This window comes from Apteryx mantelli, chromosome 1 (assembly GCF_036417845.1).
Source record: "Apteryx mantelli isolate bAptMan1 chromosome 1, bAptMan1.hap1, whole genome shotgun sequence".
In the NCBI taxonomy this organism is placed as follows: domain Eukaryota; kingdom Metazoa; phylum Chordata; class Aves; order Apterygiformes; family Apterygidae; genus Apteryx; species Apteryx mantelli.
In genome coordinates, this window is record NC_089978.1 from 116519492 (window position 1) to 116538299 (window position 18808).

Sequence of the window (18808 nt, forward strand, 5' to 3'; positions counted from 1 at the left end):
TCAAATACAAACTACTGATAGAAATTTATGGCCAATAATGTTTTGTTTAGAGAATTCTTTGCAAAAGGAAGAAGAGAACCATGTCTGTAGATCTCTGTAAAGGACAAAATCTCATACAGTACCTCCAGAAACCTACTGCATAATTGCAGCAAGAAGTTATTTTCAGTCTGCATCTACTGTGATGACAGACCATGTTCTGCATAGGTGCAATGGACCATTCTTTGCTATGACCATTCAAACCATTGCCATGCACAGTATCTACAGATTTTATTGTACGGACCACATCAGTTAGTCAGTCTCTTTCCCAGAAACCTCTTCTAAACTCCGGCATGAATCATGGGCAGTTGAGAACACGTGCATAGAGCACAGAACAACAGAGCAAACACCACTCTGAATAAGCATTTCACCTTTTATTTTACAACTTGCCAGGAGCAAGGATTTTTTAAACAGATGCCTCCACAGCCAGTTTCACAGAAACAAAGTCCATTTCCTGCTGGCACTAACAATATTCCTTTCCATCAGAGGCTTGAGTCATAGCCATTACTCACCTCTCCCCAACCACTAAGTCTAATTCTCCCCGAGATTCTGCTCTGTTTTTAGTGACAGAAACGTAAGCTGTACTGATGCAGAACTATAGGACTACAGCATGGGAAGTTTGCTCCTCTGCTTACCAAATTCCAAGAAGTTAATCTTAATACACCACTGGTGCTCCTTTCTGCATATGCAATCAATGGCAAAATCAGTTTTTAATTGGTTATGCACAGTAAAATAAAGCATGCAAATAGCAGTGGTGTCCTGCAGGCATAACATTAAAACAGCATTGTGTCATTTTGACAGTCTCCATTATCAGCAATTCTAGTAATTAATTAAGAAAAAACTAGGAATCTCACACACTTCACAAGATCCAAAAGCTAAACTCAGTGTTCCATTTACCCCCAGAAATCTTCATTCCCTAATTTTATATTTCTGGATTTTTATTTCCTTTATGTCGGATTTCCCTTCTTGCCCTCCCTCCTCAGTTCACTGCATCTAAAATCCCCTCATTTCTTTGCTATCATATCTATACCCCTCCTATTCTCAGACACTAGGTATGCTCTGTGTCCCTCACTCTCCTCTTCCCACATCTCTGCCATTCTCCTCAGATGCCAAGCTCAGAAAAAGTTGCCACGTTCCTCAGAACAAGAGAACAGACAGAAATACTCTGTGAAGAGAACAGTGCATTTTTTCTGAGATACGCTGAGTGGTGACTGCAAGTCAAAGCCATGGCTGCGGGTATTTGCAGACATGGAGACAGCAACTTCCAGCAAGTTTGTGGCTCCAGAAGTTCTGTCGGGAAAATACTGGTTCATTGAATCAGAATGTTTTTCCCCCAAACCTTCTTATACTTCCAAACTCTTCCCATACCAAAGACAAAGGGTCCAGGGTCCCAAAGATAACTGCAGGTTTGGGAGTGAGCCCCTGTAACTCCAGGGTTGATAGCTCTCCAACATGCAACCACAAGGAGCAGACTGTTATCCCAAAGAGCAGTTCACAGGAACTAATATTCCTCCCAGGCTCACTGCTCCAGGTAGCAATAAACTATTAGTTTCACTGTGCAGCCTTCCTGAGCAGGAAGAACATCTTTAGAAAATATCATGTGATCATCTTTTTCCAAAGAAAACTTTTTTACAGTTTTCATTTATGGGATTTGAACAACCCATTTTTTAAAAAAAAAGTCATTAACTGCAGATTCTGATTTTCAATTAGCTCCCAATGGAATATTCCTTAACTTTTTGTAATGTAGCACCGTACGAGATTGGCTACTTGCTTAATAATATGTTGCAATTCATAGTCCTTTTCCTCAAAATTCTCAAATTATTTTGTGAACATTCACCTCAGAATAGTTGTGGGAAATAAGCATTTTATCCCCATTTTTCAGATAAGGAAACTGAGATGCAGAGCACTTAGGTTACTTGACACAGTTTCACAGATGAGACATTTCTTTAGTAGGAACACAATCCAAAATACTTGACTTGCAGACTTGTACTCTGACCACTCCATTATGCTTCTGTGGCTTTAAAAAAAAACAAAAACCAAAAAAACAATAGCACATCAGCAGCCATTGCCCAGCCAATTCTGTTTAAATCATTGCTTCTCAGTTGGTGATCTAATCAGGGCGGCAGTCAGGCCTGCTCTGCTCATGACTCCTGCAGTGCTCATCTCTACAGGAGTTGCAGCATAACACACATTTATAATGGATGATTGAATTGAAAATAAAGGTAAGCTACTTGTTCGAAACTTTCATCTTATTTATTGTATGTTTATATGCTTGCAGAGGAGGCCTCTGAAGTGGTTGTTTGAGATCCAAGTCAGAGAGAGAAGTATGATATGCTAAGCCAAAAAATACTCTTACTGATGATTATGAGCACATCTCTTAGCATTTCCTTACAGTAAGAAAATTACAAAGTAAAACTGAAAAAGTTCCGTTTCTACAGACATCCACAAAGGAAAACAATTATGCTTAAAAAAAGAAGCATTTCTGGTGCTATATGAAAACAAGTTGAGAAAAAAACGTTTAAAAAAAACCCTCAGTTTTTCGAGCATATAGAGTTCAAAGTCTCTCTGCTAGTTCTATATCAGTTACCCTTACCAAGTTAACTATTTCCAAGCATACGCAAACAAAAATTAATACCGGTGTACAAAAGCAACACCCACATCCAATGATTAAGAGCTAAATATTATGTCTTAAGTATTACAGCTATTTCCAACTAGCAAATGAGAAATTACACTATGTTCAACTATTGCAGCAATGGGTGTAACTGGCCAGCCCAAAAGGTCTCTTTTCAATTATAATTTTTATTGACAGGCACCTCTATGCATTTATTTAAAAAATATTAGCCGCCAGCCAACTGACTTCACTGCAGTCCTAGCTTAGGTGACCACAAATATTGCAGAGATAAATGGAATAACCATTTAAAAATACTGCTTAACAAGGACAATATCCCATAATGTATGCACAAACACACATATACACAGAGTCCTCAAAAAATTTGTCCTCAAATGTTTGGATGATTGCACAGTTCCTTGCATGTCATCAAATGCTCACACTAATCTTCAACAGTAGATCCTGTATTGATTCAATACCGGATGAGGAGTTTTAGCTATTGAATAAATAATCTCTTTAAAGGTTGTTGGAGCTAAATGCTGTCAAAGTGGTGATTTTCTACAAATCTATACCACTTGAGTAGTGTCCATAATACAACTGCATCGATACAAGAAGACTTATGCCATCAGTTTAAAAATATGCTATTTCTATAATGAGATATTCCAAACAGTTTATCCCAAGAGTCCCTGTCACTATATACTTTAGACAGTACAAGGAGCATATACTAAATGAAAATAACAAAAGTAGAAGCATCTGAATAACTTTTAAGGCTTATGTTCAGAGAGATAGACCATGGCGCTTTTTTTTTGCTCTCTCCTTCTCCCCCCCCCCCCCCCCTTTTCCCCTCAGACCTCTAGGGGGATAAGGTAACAACCTCTTTAGTGACCTCTCTTCTATGGTAAACAAGCTTGAGGGCTTGTATGCCTGGGAAAGATACTGAAGCATAGTGTACATTTTGAATTTAGAGCATAGTGACTGACTATGAAAAGCTATATTCAAAACTATACTAAGTAACAGTATCCACATGAACAATTACTGTTTCATAGACACACGGTACACTAACACTCCCCCAGAGGCAAGATCTTCATTCTTTCTTGTTGAGCACATTACTGCTTTTCCAGGGACAGGAACAGGTATGCATATGCATGTACAAAGAATAAAAAAGCATTCAGGATGGAAGAATGAAGGACATATACAAAATGGAGGAAGTGTTTTAAGTCAATCTGTTCAGACTGACTGGAGTTGGTCTAATGAGAACTGGTTGGGAATCGGCTGTTTCTTTTTCACGGTTATTTCTACTGAAAAATACAAAGCGATTCTAAATCCTAGTAGAACACTTAATTTCAGCATCATACTAAAAATCAATATTCTCCAAAACAGAAATAATGGTTTTAGATCAACAAAATGATATTGATTTAATAAAGGAGTATGTTTAATTTCAAATAACCATTTTATTTTACTTCAATGCACCAAGCCTTTGAAATGAAAACCAAAGTTCCATTTTGGTAATGTAAAAATGTTATCTGAAAAAGAAAATAAAGAGACAATGTTTTGTGAATATTTTAATTTCACTGAAGTCAAAATTTTCTGTCAGAAATAATGTTTTATCAAAAAAACTTGATTAGTTCTTCAGACCCAAAAAATCTGTAAGAAGTCTACTATACCTGCCCTCCCAGATCACAAGTCATGAAACTGCCCATCAATACGCACATAACTTGAGACCTGCCATGCAAAAGACCACAAGCCACCAACTCCAACACGGGGGGCAAAGCAGTATGATGGTAGGAAATTGGCTGTCCCCAATAATAATCCCTTCGACAGAGTGTTGCAAGGGCTGCATCTCACTGCCTTCTAACACTCCGCTCCACCAAACTACCAGTGGGAAAGGAGAAAGATGGGATCACTGGGTCCTGGCATCGCCACGTCAGAGCAGTAACTAGTAAGGTGTCGGCACTGAGACAAAGCACAACATCCATCACCCTATTTGCAACCATGAGTCATTACATCCATGACTATTGGGTGTAATTTGGCCCACAGGAGTTTCTCGCATGCAAATTCCATATTTATGGACACACATACCCCCAAATGCTCTTGCATACATGGTATTTCCACAGTTGTTCTGAGCACTTTTTGCTTTACCCAAATTAAATCAAAATTAATAGCAACAATTCTCTAGTACAAGGGGCCCAGAGTATTTGAAAAGAGAGAAAAGGTATCTACTAAGGTGACCACAAAGGGTTTGTTTAGTTTTGTTTAATAAAAGTTTTACAGATTTAGATATAGGAGCACAGAGCTCTGGATGAGGCTCAGGTCTCAGTTTTATCTTAAAAAAAGAAATGATATCGATAGCTTCAACACCTGGCAGAAGAGTTGCATTTGGAGAAATGGCTTCTTTCTGGGAAGAAAAAGAAAACCAGCAGCTTGGTGGTATCATTGATGTTTTATTTTGTATTTGATGCAAGGCAGCAATTCTTTATATGATTATTTATATATAATAAACATAGCTCATTTTATAGGCTATTTACAGACTACGGGTTTAGTATACAGTATATCCAGGAGAAAATAGGAACTTGTTACTCACCTAGGATATCTTTATTGGGAAATACAGGTTAGTAACTAGATCAGAATTTATTACAAATTATCAAGCTAAAAAGGCAAGCAGATCAATGAGGGCTTCAATCTGTAGAGAGCAGATCTAAATCTATGTGAGTGAAAATGCATCCTTTCACCATTAAGGGTAATTGGTTTGAATTGAAAATGCAGATGCTTCCTCAACAACTTTGTCTCTATATTACTCTGTATTTAATAGAATAAATGATAAATCTAGTAATTTAGTGAAAGATAATTACAGCAAATATTTAACTGAAAAAAAAACCAAAAAACTTGCACTTGGGCCAAATAAGATTTATAAATAATCAAAAGAAAGTATTTTGTTCATGAGCATACCATATGAAATGTAGTAATAACTGCAACCAGCTCCACCTGAAGGAAGCAAAGGGCTGCTAGAATGGCTTGTACATAGGGTAACTTTTCAGTTAAGAAATCCTAGCAGCTCATAGTTCAAATGTGCTAAGTGAACCAAAGACACATCAAAACTATATAAGTTACATATACAGGAGAGTAAAGTAGAAAAGAAACTTGAAAAATATACCACAGATTTACCCTTAAGAGAAAAAAATTATTTTCAATTCAAATTGATGATGATTGCTAAGGTAACTTCCAAAAACATGTATGATCATGTTTGGTTAGTTCTTACCTAGTATTGCCATTTTGTTAAATTTAGAAATCTTCTTTTAAAATGAATAGCATAAGTAAATGTAGAAGATGTGTAAAAACTTCCATAAAAATTCTCCCTACTAATTTCAGTATTGCCAGGATTTCATCTCTCCTTCTTGAATCTTTGTTAGATTCATGACCACCAGTCTCTCTTTAATCAAGCTGTTGTTATAGTTTTTCTATATCCATCTTTCCTTTACGTTTTTACAGGGTATCCAAACAAGGATAATCAGTATATTCTGTACTATACTGATGCTAGAGTGACTATATTGCACATGCTGCTAGAGTTTTCTGAAACACTAAAGATGCTATTTTGATTCGCTTCTCTTATCAGCATGTGTCTAGTAAACCCACTCCTGTTTGCCGGAATTACCACGGACAGACAGCGTGAGCAATCTGCTAATTCACTTACAGTCAACTAGTGTTCTGACACCTAGCTACATTTTGCTTATCTTGATTGCAATTAACTGAGCTGACTTTCACATGAAATGATTTGTTTGAGGTGATTATGTTTCCTTAACATCACCCACTCAAGTCAAAAACTCCAGCTCCCAAAATACTCTGTATTAACCCAGGAAATTTTTCCCAAGGTGCTTATTATGATAACAAAGTCCTCTAAACTCTCCACTGTCTGATACATTTTAGCAACTACATTTTAGAGTTCTCCACCTCCCTTTCTTTTGCCCATGTGACTTGAGTGACAGCCATGCATGCCTGCAGATCACGGAGTTCCACAAGCCTTTCAAATATATTCAGGCAGATATTCCAAATACATTCAGCTATGGTGCACTGCCCACTGGATGTGTGTCTGGGGCAGCGAGGCAGGTGGAACCCATTACATAGGTCAACCTGACTGAACAAACGAATGTGGTAATTTAAAAGAAGTAAGAGAAATGAAATCAGTAGCATCACTCTCATGCCAAGGCGTAGCACATGTACTATTCTGCTACTGAGCAGAAGTGAAAAGAAGCTTTTCAAGTCTGTAAGAAAGAGTGACAGAAATGTAATCAACACCTGGAAAATAAACATTAGAGGTGAGAGTTCCTGTTCCTATCAGCACCAACTGACATTTCCTTCATATGAGAAAATATGGCAAGAAAGATGAAAGAAGCCACATCACAATGAGCTCAGGACAGGCAAATCACACTGACTTCCCAGGCTGGTTTTGAAAGCCACACTGCATTCTACGAAGCCACAGCTATACTTTTATCAGTATCCAAGCAAGTTAGTCCAGAGAAGTCTAAGCTGTCCTTACAAGGATAACTGTAGTGCTAACATAACTTCATTATCACTCAAAATTGAGAAGCCGGTGTAATCAGTTCTCACTTGCGATGGAACAGAAAAAGGGTAACTCAAACATACACTGAAATATTATCATTACTAGTTGGGTGCAAACTAAACACTGGGAAGAATGCACATAGCATACTGCAAAAGAAGATGTCCTCCAAAATCAATTCCCTAATACACAGTGCTTGTTACAGGCTGATTTCAATGTCTGGCTTAGAATAGTTGTAACAAATGTTCTAAACATGTTCTGAAATATTAAAGGCATGCAGTTTGAACAACAAGGTCATTTATGAGCTAGAATGGTTGTTCCTACACTACCTAGGCTAGCACTTACGCAACAATTAACTCAAGTTTTATAATAGTTGATTAAATCCCATTCAAATAAGAACAAAATTTAAATGTACAAACAGAAGACACAAACGTGTGGAAGGCAGCTGTATTAGGTCATTACTTAGGGCTTTGGGGGGTTTTAAAAGAGATGTCTCTTTATTATTATGAATATTTCTGCTACCGACACTAAAAATGCTAGGTCCAGAAACGAAGCCTTCCTCCTGGGAGGTTTCTTCCAACTCTGAAAAATAAAAATATCAGTTTGTCAGACAGTGAGTCTACCTTTTTGAAATGTGCAAATCTGTACAGTCATTTAAATAAAATATCTGGATCTACTTAAAATATTTTCTTGCCTCTAAACATAAAATCTGTTTTATTAGATAAATAGCCAAGCAAATCTGCTTTGTCTCAACATGATTGGTGAAACTTTCCATTATGTCTTTCAAGAAGTTCAGAATTAATATCAATTCAATTATTAAAAAAACAACAAAAAAACCCACACTCTTAAAAAAATGTATCTTTTACTTTATCCATGGCTAGTGTACTAACACTGATGTCAAAAAGAACCTAGTAAGAATCTCTCATTGTCTTTCACAACTTGCTCATATCACAGATGTACCATCAATAAAATTGCGGCAGAGGGGAGGAAGAGAATTAAAAACACATGCAATATGTAGCAATGGTGTAGCTAAAGCACTAAACTGAAATTTAAAGTTGTTTTATCTTTATCTAAAAACAGACAAAACAAACCCAAAGACTGATAAATTGAACTTCTGATCAGTTTACATGACTTTTAGCCTAGATGCAATCTGTAGCTGGGCTTTGTTTCTTAAAATCAAACTCCAATTAGCTTACTCAAATTTAAGCTAGGCAGTGAACAACATGCTTAGTCTATGAGAATTCAAACAAACTTTCCACTCCAAATCAGCATATCAAATGAGAGTCAAATCGTCAAACACAGAATGACTGTGAATTGAGACATTTTCATTTGAGTCTGAATTCTCCTCTAGAGGATAAGAAAAAAAACATTTTGATCTCCCAGAGAAAGAGTGTTTGTACTATTAATGTACTTTTTCCTTTGTACAAACACCAAAAACACCAAAACAAAAAAGACAGACAAAAACAAAAAACACAACACCAAAATGAAAAAAAAAAAAAAAAAACCCAAAACACACACAAGCACCTGACTTACAGAAGAACCCTTTCAGAAACAGTATGTTATTTTATTATTATAGCCATGTTCAGCAGTACATTCAACCAGTATCATCAATTCTTAGGCTAGGCATTATAATGACTGAAAGCATTCTCTATCAAAATACTTATTCAAGTTTTCTTATACATGGTAAGAAATATTTTCCTTGTTTTACAAATAGGCAGCAGAGGAAAATACATGATATGTCAGTCATTCAATACATTTGTAGGAAATTTAGGATAGACTGCTACCACTAGCTACATTACAGTGTTTCAATACCTGATCAGCTCTCCTCACAAGAGGCCACTTAAAAGAAAAAAAATTATCAATGTATTTCAAAGACATGTTTCCATATTCATTTTTTCCAGGCAGTTGCTGAGAGAGTTAATTGTAGTGCTTGACTGGAGGGTCTAAATTTGAAGACTTGTCCATGTTCCCAATATCGCCAGCGGAGGGTGAGATGGGAATATAAACCATCCTCTGGAGGAGTATTTTTATGTTGACTAGACAGGAAAACTTGGATAGCCTGGATATTCCTTGCCCAGTATAGCTTTGTAAGTTTGTAAACTACCTTGTAAACCTGACTACAACCTTTAAGTAACCCTCCTATTAATAAAAACAATACTTCAATCAAGAAGCCTACATTAGTAAGGATAGGGATGGAGTGAGTTGCAGCTGAGAGGATATCGTTTTCCATGATTGTATGGTTACATTTGCCTAACTCAGGACAGTTTCTGTGATGTACAAATTTGCTACTGTTTCAAACCTACCATTGCTTTAGACCTCTTTCACAGTCAGCTGCTGTTGAGTATAATTTCTGCACTATCAACTAATTCTCTGATTTTTTTTTTATTAAAAAGTAGGGTTTTTTCAGTTTTAAGCTTCCTACATTTCTGGTTTTGAAATATCATTTCATAATATCAGTTTTGCAGTTTAGTGTTAAAATTTTGGTGAGATATTAGTGACTAATCGCATAGCTTGTTGTCAAGTACTACACAAGAATTCACAACTCTCACTGTTTAATCGAAGTGCTTTGTGCTCACATCCAGCACAGACACGGAGGGGAATTATGCCTAAAACAGGTAATAAGAAAAGAAGCTGAAGAATATTTCATTTCCAATCTCTTACCAAATGAAGTTAAGAATGAAACCTTTTCACTTAAGATTAAAAAGACTAGACTCACAGGCTGAGAAGCTGCTACCCTCATCCCTGGCAAGTAGCAACTTATTCCCTGCTCAGCCTATCCATTTTAGCATTACCATGAGGACACACTCCATGATTTGTGGACAGTGGTTACAGATACTAGATGCAGGTTAGTTATATATTCTTCTTCGTTCATGCATCATCAAGTTAGTCTCCCTCCCAAGTCTTCTTTTACTAGATACCTTTATCCATCACACCAATAGCTTTGTTTTGATAGCTCTCCATGCACTGGATTCATTTTCTTTTACTGCCTCGACTTCATCTTCCCCATTTTTGAAGAGAACTATTAGTGAAACTGCTTTATTGGAGCTCTTTCACATTTTACCCATTAACAACTGCTTTAAATGAGGATAAGGAAAAATGTTTCGTATGATTTTACTGTGAGCAGTATCAAATCTTGGAATATGATAATTTATTCATCGCATTTAATGATTATGCTTAAAATAATTATGTTGCTGTTTAATAATGCAAGATTATCACTGTTCAAGACATGGAACAAATAAGTTTGTACACAAGAATTGACAAATCTCTCTTCTCAATTATATTGTGCATAGATGTGACATATAAAACAAAAGGATTAGGCTGATTTTAAGAATATTTCATGCTAGAGCTTAGTACTGAATTCTTAGTAGATTGCCTGGCTAGTTATTATAATATGCAAGTGAACTAAACATATAATAGACATCCCACTAGCTCTTATGACATGTTTAGTTCCTATGATGTGCTTGTATTATGCTGTTTTAATTGTTGCCTTTAGTAAAGCTGAGACCTTGTCTGAAGTTTTTTGTTTTATGAAGGCAGCACTTCAGTCTAATCTTGCTATATATTTGCAAAATGTGAATTTTCTTCAACTGAGTGAAGGTCTTATACAAAAGTAATGAAAATAGGTGGAAAGCACATTATGAAAATATCAATGGAAAACTTTTTAGTTAAAATTTATTGGCTAAATAGCTCTAGAGTGTTTTTCTGGAAACCAATATGATACTCAGATTAAGTATGCACTTAATTCACATCATCTATAGCCTGACATATTAATTCCAACTCTGTCAGACAGCAAAAAGATCTAAAATGGTTCAAGTCATGATTTTGTGCTAAAAGGCTTATTCACATTAAAATACTTCTTGTGAAGTACAAGGTATCTCACTATACAAGATTCCAAGAACAAAGGACAAAATCCTTTCGCTACTATAGAACAAATGTAATAAGGGGGAGAGAGGTCAATTAAATATCTGCCATGACTGCTGCTGAGAGGAATATACTCTAAATTACCCAAAGCAACAACTATCTAGTTCAGCCAATTACATCAATTTTCTTTATAAAAGTCTACAAAGAAAGCTGAAATACAATGACTAAATAACTACATATAAGAACATGTATCACTTCAGGATGGTGTTGCAAACACATCAAGTAAACAAGAAAAGCATCAGAATAGGCATCCCCAGCTCTGGTGCGTTAGAAATTAGCTTTGACTAGTGAACAACATAATCTGAGAATACAGTATCCAACATACATTTAGACATCCTTAATTGGAGATGGATCCATCATGACTGGATACACCTGCACGCAACATCTAACAACAAGCACTACCTCCTAGGATATCTCATAATGGCAATCCTTGACCTTCATTGTTCTTGTATTTAAAAGTGAGTAGACGATCTAGATAACCATACTTACCTGGTCACTTACAGTAAATTCTGAATACAGTGACTGTATTGGGTCCCCCGTTTTCCCTTCCTATCCTTTTCCTACACCACTACTATACTTTTTTTTTTTTTTTTGATGACCCTAAATAAGTTATCCATTAGCAGGAAATCATCCAGCAACTGATACCTAAGTATTTAATTGCTAACATCTCATCATTAAAGGATGAACATATTCTGTCCTCCAGGAATACTATATAAATGAACAAGCTTACTACCTGCCTCTCCTCTTAGGGAAAAGTATGCTTAACTCAGCATCACAGGCGTCCCCACAAGAAGTGAACAATTTGATAGGCTTAAGTTGAAAAGAACCATTTCTTTGAAAAGATTCTCCTTTCAAAAGGAAAAAGAAAAATTGCCATCCTCAGTCCCCTAGCTCTTCCATTTATTTTCATCTTTTCAGTAGGTTTTTCAATAGAGATATCATGGTGATGATTACACATAGAAAGCCAGCTAGTCCAAGAAACCTCTTACAGTGACTCATCATGGGGGGAAAGGACACATACTTTGCCAGCCAGCAGAACAAACTGGGTCCCTCCAGCCAAATACACTTCTGCAGTCCAGATAAATAGCCTTTATAGATTACTATTCATATTTGGCAATACTTAAATTAAAAGATGATCTCAGATCTGCTGCATAACTGCCACTATACAGAATCATGTACGTATCCAGAGAGCAGTCTAGGTATATAGTCATTTACAAGCCATGAAAACTGTCTCCATAACTCTGAAAAGTTGCTGAGGCATCTTATGATCCCAGAGGACAAGCATGAGGAGGTCAAATATACTATCTACATTTCTACAGATGGAGGAATCTGCTGATGATCTTTTCAATCAAAACAAGGTTCTGATCTATTGAGACACTCCAACTTTCTTCAGCAATTATCTACTTTAGTACTGGGCAGACCTTAAAATTTTAGGGGTAGGATTCTTCACCTAAAAGCTCAGAGGGAAAATTCTATAGGTTTTGTAGCACCTCATACTAAGATGGGTGGGAGCAGCCGTTCCAGTGCAGAGAATCAGTATTTTGAAGACTTGCTTCAATCTCACTACTAACCAACCAATCTGAGAAGGGTGTACGTAAGTATTTATGGAACTGAGTAACTTGCACTGCTACCAGTAGGGATAAGAAAAAAAAAGTCTTTTTGTTACTTAATATAGTCACAGAGGAATTCACAGCTGGGAGGGGGGGAGGGGGAGAATCTAATCACATCTACAGATTCATAATTCTGGAGCTTTCAGTAACGGAAGAAAGCCAGTCCCTTGGTAATGTGCAGCAAAACAGGTAACAGTCATGATACCAGGTGCCAATACCCTTTCCGTGACCATCAAGTTTCACATCATCCTGTCAGGGTAGCTCCAGCACACCCACAGGCATGCACAGAGATGTGGGGGCTCCTCCAGATGCTATAAAGCAAGGGCTCTGCTGGGTACAAAGTACAGCAATCTCCCAGCTCTCGATACACCTCCAGTCAGTGGAATGAGGATCACGGAGGGAAAAGGGCAGTCTTCTTTCTTTGCTACTCTAAATATTCTGTCCAGTAGATCAACGTGAGCTAGCTATCAGACTTCGCATAAGTGTAATAAAGATGCTGACAATTCACTTTGCCATTTCCTTATCATACTCAACCAGGTGTAGTTGTCGGGTGTGCAAAGTAAGACCACCGTTCAAGGTGTGTAAATCACCGTTTGATGAAACACACTGAGGTATTCATAAAATCTACTTCTTCATTGATTCTTAATGATGTTGGAGTGCATATACTAGGGTAAAGCTCTGCTGAGATTATGCTGATTTCTAAATGAGTATTTTGCTAATGCTTAATGTCCACAAATTCTCCAGAGGGCCTTTTCAGTGGTTTGCAAACACCTTGTAATCTTCCCCACAGGGCTAACTGATCAGCTTAATTCTCCTTAAAGGGAAGGGATATCTAATAATCATGATCCAAAATAACTGGATAAAAAGGGACAGCAGGTCTGGATTCCAAAGTGTGGTGAAGGAGGGAACCCAAAACCTTCGCAATACCGATTTTTGGCCATCCCTAGCTGATAACTGGGTTAGTTTTTTGCAAACCTATGGATATATTAAGGAACAGCTTTTCCAGTGGGTCTCCTTCTGTAGCAGAGATTAGCTGCAATTGTAACCTAGTAAATCTTCCTCTCATCCAGGTAGCAAGTCCTATGACACACATTCTTCTTAGTCACTCACTCTTCTGTATTCTGTACAGTGAAAGTTTGCATAAATCTGTATCTTTAACAGAACCTCTATGAGCATGTGACCAGAAAGACTATCAAAAGTGCTATCTTTAATTGCAAAATGCTGGTAGACATTTGCCAGGTCTCAGAAGGGACTGACCAGATATTGTTCCACAATTGTCTCAAACCAATAAGTCTGCAATAGCAACTAAGGCTGCAACTTCTGTTTTTGCTATTATTTTGTCTTTGTTTATTTAGCCCTTGTTTGCAGGATAAAAGTCTGGACTGCCTTCCAAAAACCACAAAATGTCAAGAGCAGTGTTAAAATTCTAGATTTCAAATCAGTTTTCTAGTTGAAATAAGCCCTTGCAAGCTTTACAATAGTTTTCTGTAATATTAGAAGAACTTCACAGTATGATGTCCATTTCTTTCTGAAACCTTAAGTCTTTTGCCACAGTTGACCAAATGAAGACTTGGAACAATTTCACTTCTCACATGCTCAGATCTCTTTTTGAGCTTAGCGGGGGGCGGGGGGGAAACATGACAAATTCCATCACATTTGTATCTGTTCTATCCCAGATCTGCATGGACTCAGTAGATCTAGCCCTCAAATTAAAGCAGACGGATGCTGTGGGCTTCTGCAACACCAGCACTTCAACTTACAACAAGAAAACCATCCATACTATTCTATGTGCTTTTCTCTCTACTGAGGTGAGAGGGGAATAATCACAACTATGACTGTCAGAAACCATCAGCCAGGATCATAGGCAGGAGGTGGCAAGCAGAGAGGAAGAAAGAAGCAGAGGTTAGGTCATTAGAGCACATTCCCAGAATAAATTGGAATGGAATCCAAATTCTTGAGTTTTATTAATTTTCTATTGCAAGTATTTTGTCAATAGGTTTCACAGATTTATCTTTTATCCTCATTATAGTGGCTAGTCCACACAAAGGACTAACTACTATTACCATTCACTTGGAACATACTTTAAGTGACAGAAATAAATACGATGGGTTTCCACAGTTACAAAATTGTCAATAACTTGTATTGGTAGCAATAAAGTTCCACGTGGTAGACCTTCTAGGAGTGTTTAGTTTGCTTTCCTACACAATGAAATGACACATATTTGAGTGTCCAAAGAAACATTACACAAAGTCTTGTACTTAGAGCTCCATGCTATTTTTTCTTCCCCCATGTGTACTATCAAGCTGGCTTTTTTTTTTTTTTTTAAAGCAACTATTAGGCCATAAGAAAAAAAACTGAGACAGCTTATGGAAAGTGGTAACACTACATAAGATTGGGTATCCCTAGATTTCTACCTATAAAACAAACTGCTACTATCAAAAGTTAATGGAAGTTACTACCAACAAATTGCATGCATTCAATAATACCATATAAAGCTGAAATTTTAAGTACATTCGGCTAAGGTTTTTCTTCTAGACTGCCTCTTATTTGCCACACTGTTCAGCTTACCATCAAGTCGATTAGTGTTGTTATCAGATTCCTTGAGGCTGCTCTCCGATACTGAGAACAACAGGCATTGCTGAAACACTATGAAGTGACTTGCAATGCCACAGACAGACAGTCAGCAACAAAGAACTAATATTGAGCCCTGTGCTTTCCACTTCCGAACAGGAATTACGATTCATTCAACAAAAGTCAGTGGAATGACAGTTCCTCATCACTTCCATTTCTTTCATGTCTGGACGGTAGTATTTAAAAAACTATGATTTGTCTAGAAGATCTACCCAAGTCAGACAAATCAGCCTTTCTGCAACTAACATAAACCAGAGAACTTCACATGCATAACAACCAGTACCTTGGCAACACTTACTCAGAAATTTCTATATACACACTATCCTCATCAGGTCTCCACCCTTTTCGGTCCTGTTTTCTCACAGAAAGCAATTTATATTTCTGTTTTCCTTTTTGTCTGTACAGAAGCCAGTCAGCAGAAACTACACTTTTTTTAATTTTTGCATCTAAATGTACTTGAAAGCTAGTAAATAAGACTTCTACACTGCATCCCTCAAAAATAAGTTTTAAACATAGCGATCACTTCTTAAAAAAAAAAAAAGCCTTAATGCTATATGCTACAGCTTATCAGCCAGAAGAAATACTATGCTTCCTAAGAAACTGAAATATTTCAGTTGAACTTCAACACAAAATACTGCATTTCTGTGGTATTTATTTCACATTTTAACAAGCCCATTCTACTCTTTTTCCTCGATTTCCCTTTCCACTGCATTCAAACAAGTTTTTATTGTATTTCCATGTTTTTCTTTTCAGAGCAAGAGAACAACCAAAGCCAGCCAGAGGGCTTGCCCTTTGAAATGGGCAGTGCTGTATATCTAATTTGGATTAGTCATGCATTCATTCCAAACTAAAAGCAATGTTTATGCTTTTTATTCATTGTGCTTTGGCTCCACAGCAAGTTCCATATTCATTAACACAAACTGGCACATCAGAATTTAGGCTGGTGTGGGATTTATTCAGAAAACAGACACAGCACAGGCATGAGGGAACATTTCTTTCTTGTAACTGGTGTGCACACCTTCTCATGTGGATTTGTGAGACATTTTATTTGCATAAACAGCTGTCTTCTTACCTCATTTCTGCAGCAGACAGTACCATGCAAGAAAGCTGCCATAAGAGATCCTGCTCTTATTCTTCAAACCACTCCCCCACTTCTCTTTGCAGCTGGCTCTTCATAAACTGTTTAAAAAAAAAATGTTAGCATTACAGTATTTCCCAATTCTATTATAATCAGTATTGCAGAAATACCTGCATTTCACTCTTGCAGATATTTGGGGATCATATATCAATATCCTTTTAATTTTTGGCTATGTCAAGAATGTCTTTATTGACCATTACTCGGAGATTACGAAACTTCGGAGTGGAAAAGGATTCAATCAGGTAAACAGCAGAATTTTTAAAGACCAAAATACTACAAATCACTTTAAGAGTTTGAAGAAAAAACCCACAAAGCAGGTATATGTTAGTACTTCATCTGCGTAACAAAATTTTAAAGAGCAAAGCAAAATAGACAAGTGTTCCAGGCCAGCAAGAAGTAGTAATAGTGGAAGGTTTTTTTTTTTTCTTTTTTTTAATATAAGAAGTATTAGTTTGATTATTTTTTCCAGAGATTTTACATAAAAATGCTATTACACAGTTTGCCTCCAGCAATGACACTTATACCCAACGTATCCCTGTGTTGACTGACCTGTATTACTTCAACAATTTGACTGTGTGGTTACTCTTTATACACTTATGTCTCTCCTATCATTACCTGTGTCTAGGCCTATATCAAAAACACATTGGTGGGGGGGAAGCAGTTTTTAGTTATTGGTGAATAAAAAAGGAACCAACAGTGAATTTCTTTGTTAAGAATAGATAGCTGGGGCTCTGGGGTTTTTTGTCCCTGCCCTTTCCCCCCACATTCCCTAACGTGCTCTGGAACTCTGTTCTTGAACTTGTAAAATTCTCTCTTCTGATAGCTTGCTAGTTATGATATAGCACATTGTTTTATTCAGCCAGAACCATGATGAGAAGCAAGACATCTTGTCTATTATTAATAAAAAGCAGTGTTTCCAGGATGACAAACACAATGAAGACGTCTCGGACTTAGAGATTATCAAAGAGCAAAACAAATGAATTTTGAAAAAAAATCACTGGAAAATATTTCCAACTAAAGGGAGTACAAAGTCAGAAAAAGCAGCATAGAACAGGTGAGGTAAAGAGAAAAATGAACAGAAGAAATTAAAAGAACACATCTGCAGCTTGCCTCTCTACTTTTCTATTCATACATTTTGACCTCCCTTCTTCTTTAGTCCCAGACTACTTTCACTGATCGCTTCTTTAGTCTCTTCCTCCTTCCCTGTGGCATCTCATGCAGCGCACCAAAGTTAAGATAACAATGCACCTCACCACATTTCCTTGTATCTCAGCAGCTAATAGAATAAGCATTAATCTTCATCAGAAGTATTGCTACATATCTCACTTCTATATAATTCAACTGCTCCTGTAAAATCCTTATTCTTGTAGCAAGTCTTGCTCATAATCTCAGACAGCAAACAGCAAATTGCGTCCAACACTGCGGTCGTCAGGAATCCTCCCTATCATTTTCTCAAAACTCACTGCTGGGAAATCTAAAAAAGTACTTTCAAATAAGTAGATTACAAACCCTAGGAGGGAGACAGAGAAAGGGGTGGAGGGAGCCTAGTCATACACTGATGATTCAGAAGCAAAGCATCACAAAACATCAGTATAAGTTGCCTTAAATAGGGATCTAGCTGAAAGGAATTTTGAGAACATCATTCCCTTTTTGCACTTATAGGGAAAACTGTAAGCGTACTTGCATGGGGGGAGGGGGGAAGTTTGTTAGCTTTTCTTATAATTATTGTATCGCAGATGTTACAATTTATTTCGGATTTTTAGTGTTTTTGTTTTGTTTTTAAACATAGCCTTTAATCAGCTCACATAGTTTTTTTCATTGTAATATTGGTTCCTTTTCCATTTTTAATTTACTTTTCATAAATAAAGCCTGAGATAGCATGCTATGATGAGTACTTGGGATTTAAAGAAAACTAAAAATGTATATACACACACACACATATACATATATGGAAGGATAAAAGCTTTTGCATCTCTCCATACAGGGACCTTCAGTTTTTACCCAAGGCAATCACATTTTAGTAAGAACTTCATATATAATATAGTTGATTTCAACTGTTTAAGATTCACTACTGATGTTCTAGGTAAGAGACTGCAGAAGGGCAACAGTTTATAAAAATACCACCCAAGTTCTTTTCCTTTGCTTTACAGAGTTTTGAGGTTCATTCATCTTAAATTTTTATGCTTTTCTATGAAACTACAGGAATAGAAATTACATATAAAAATGAGAGATTCTAATACAAGTATTTTGGCTTGAAAAATCAAACAGCATTCTGGGATTTATATAAAGTCATGCAAGAATGGCATCGTCAT

General features: G+C 36.8%; 1 long non-coding RNA gene across 1 annotated transcript; it reads right to left on the reverse strand.

The window, feature by feature from the left end:
- Window positions 1–4955: 4955 nt before the first annotated feature.
- LOC106490604 (uncharacterized) lies at window positions 4956–17925 on the reverse strand. Its single transcript, XR_001293633.2, has 3 exons — window positions 17823–17925; window positions 16431–16537; window positions 4956–7778 (listed from the first exon to the last, which is right to left on the reverse strand). It is a non-coding gene; the product is annotated as an uncharacterized lncRNA (long non-coding RNA).
- Between the last annotated feature and the right edge of the window lie 883 nt (window positions 17926–18808).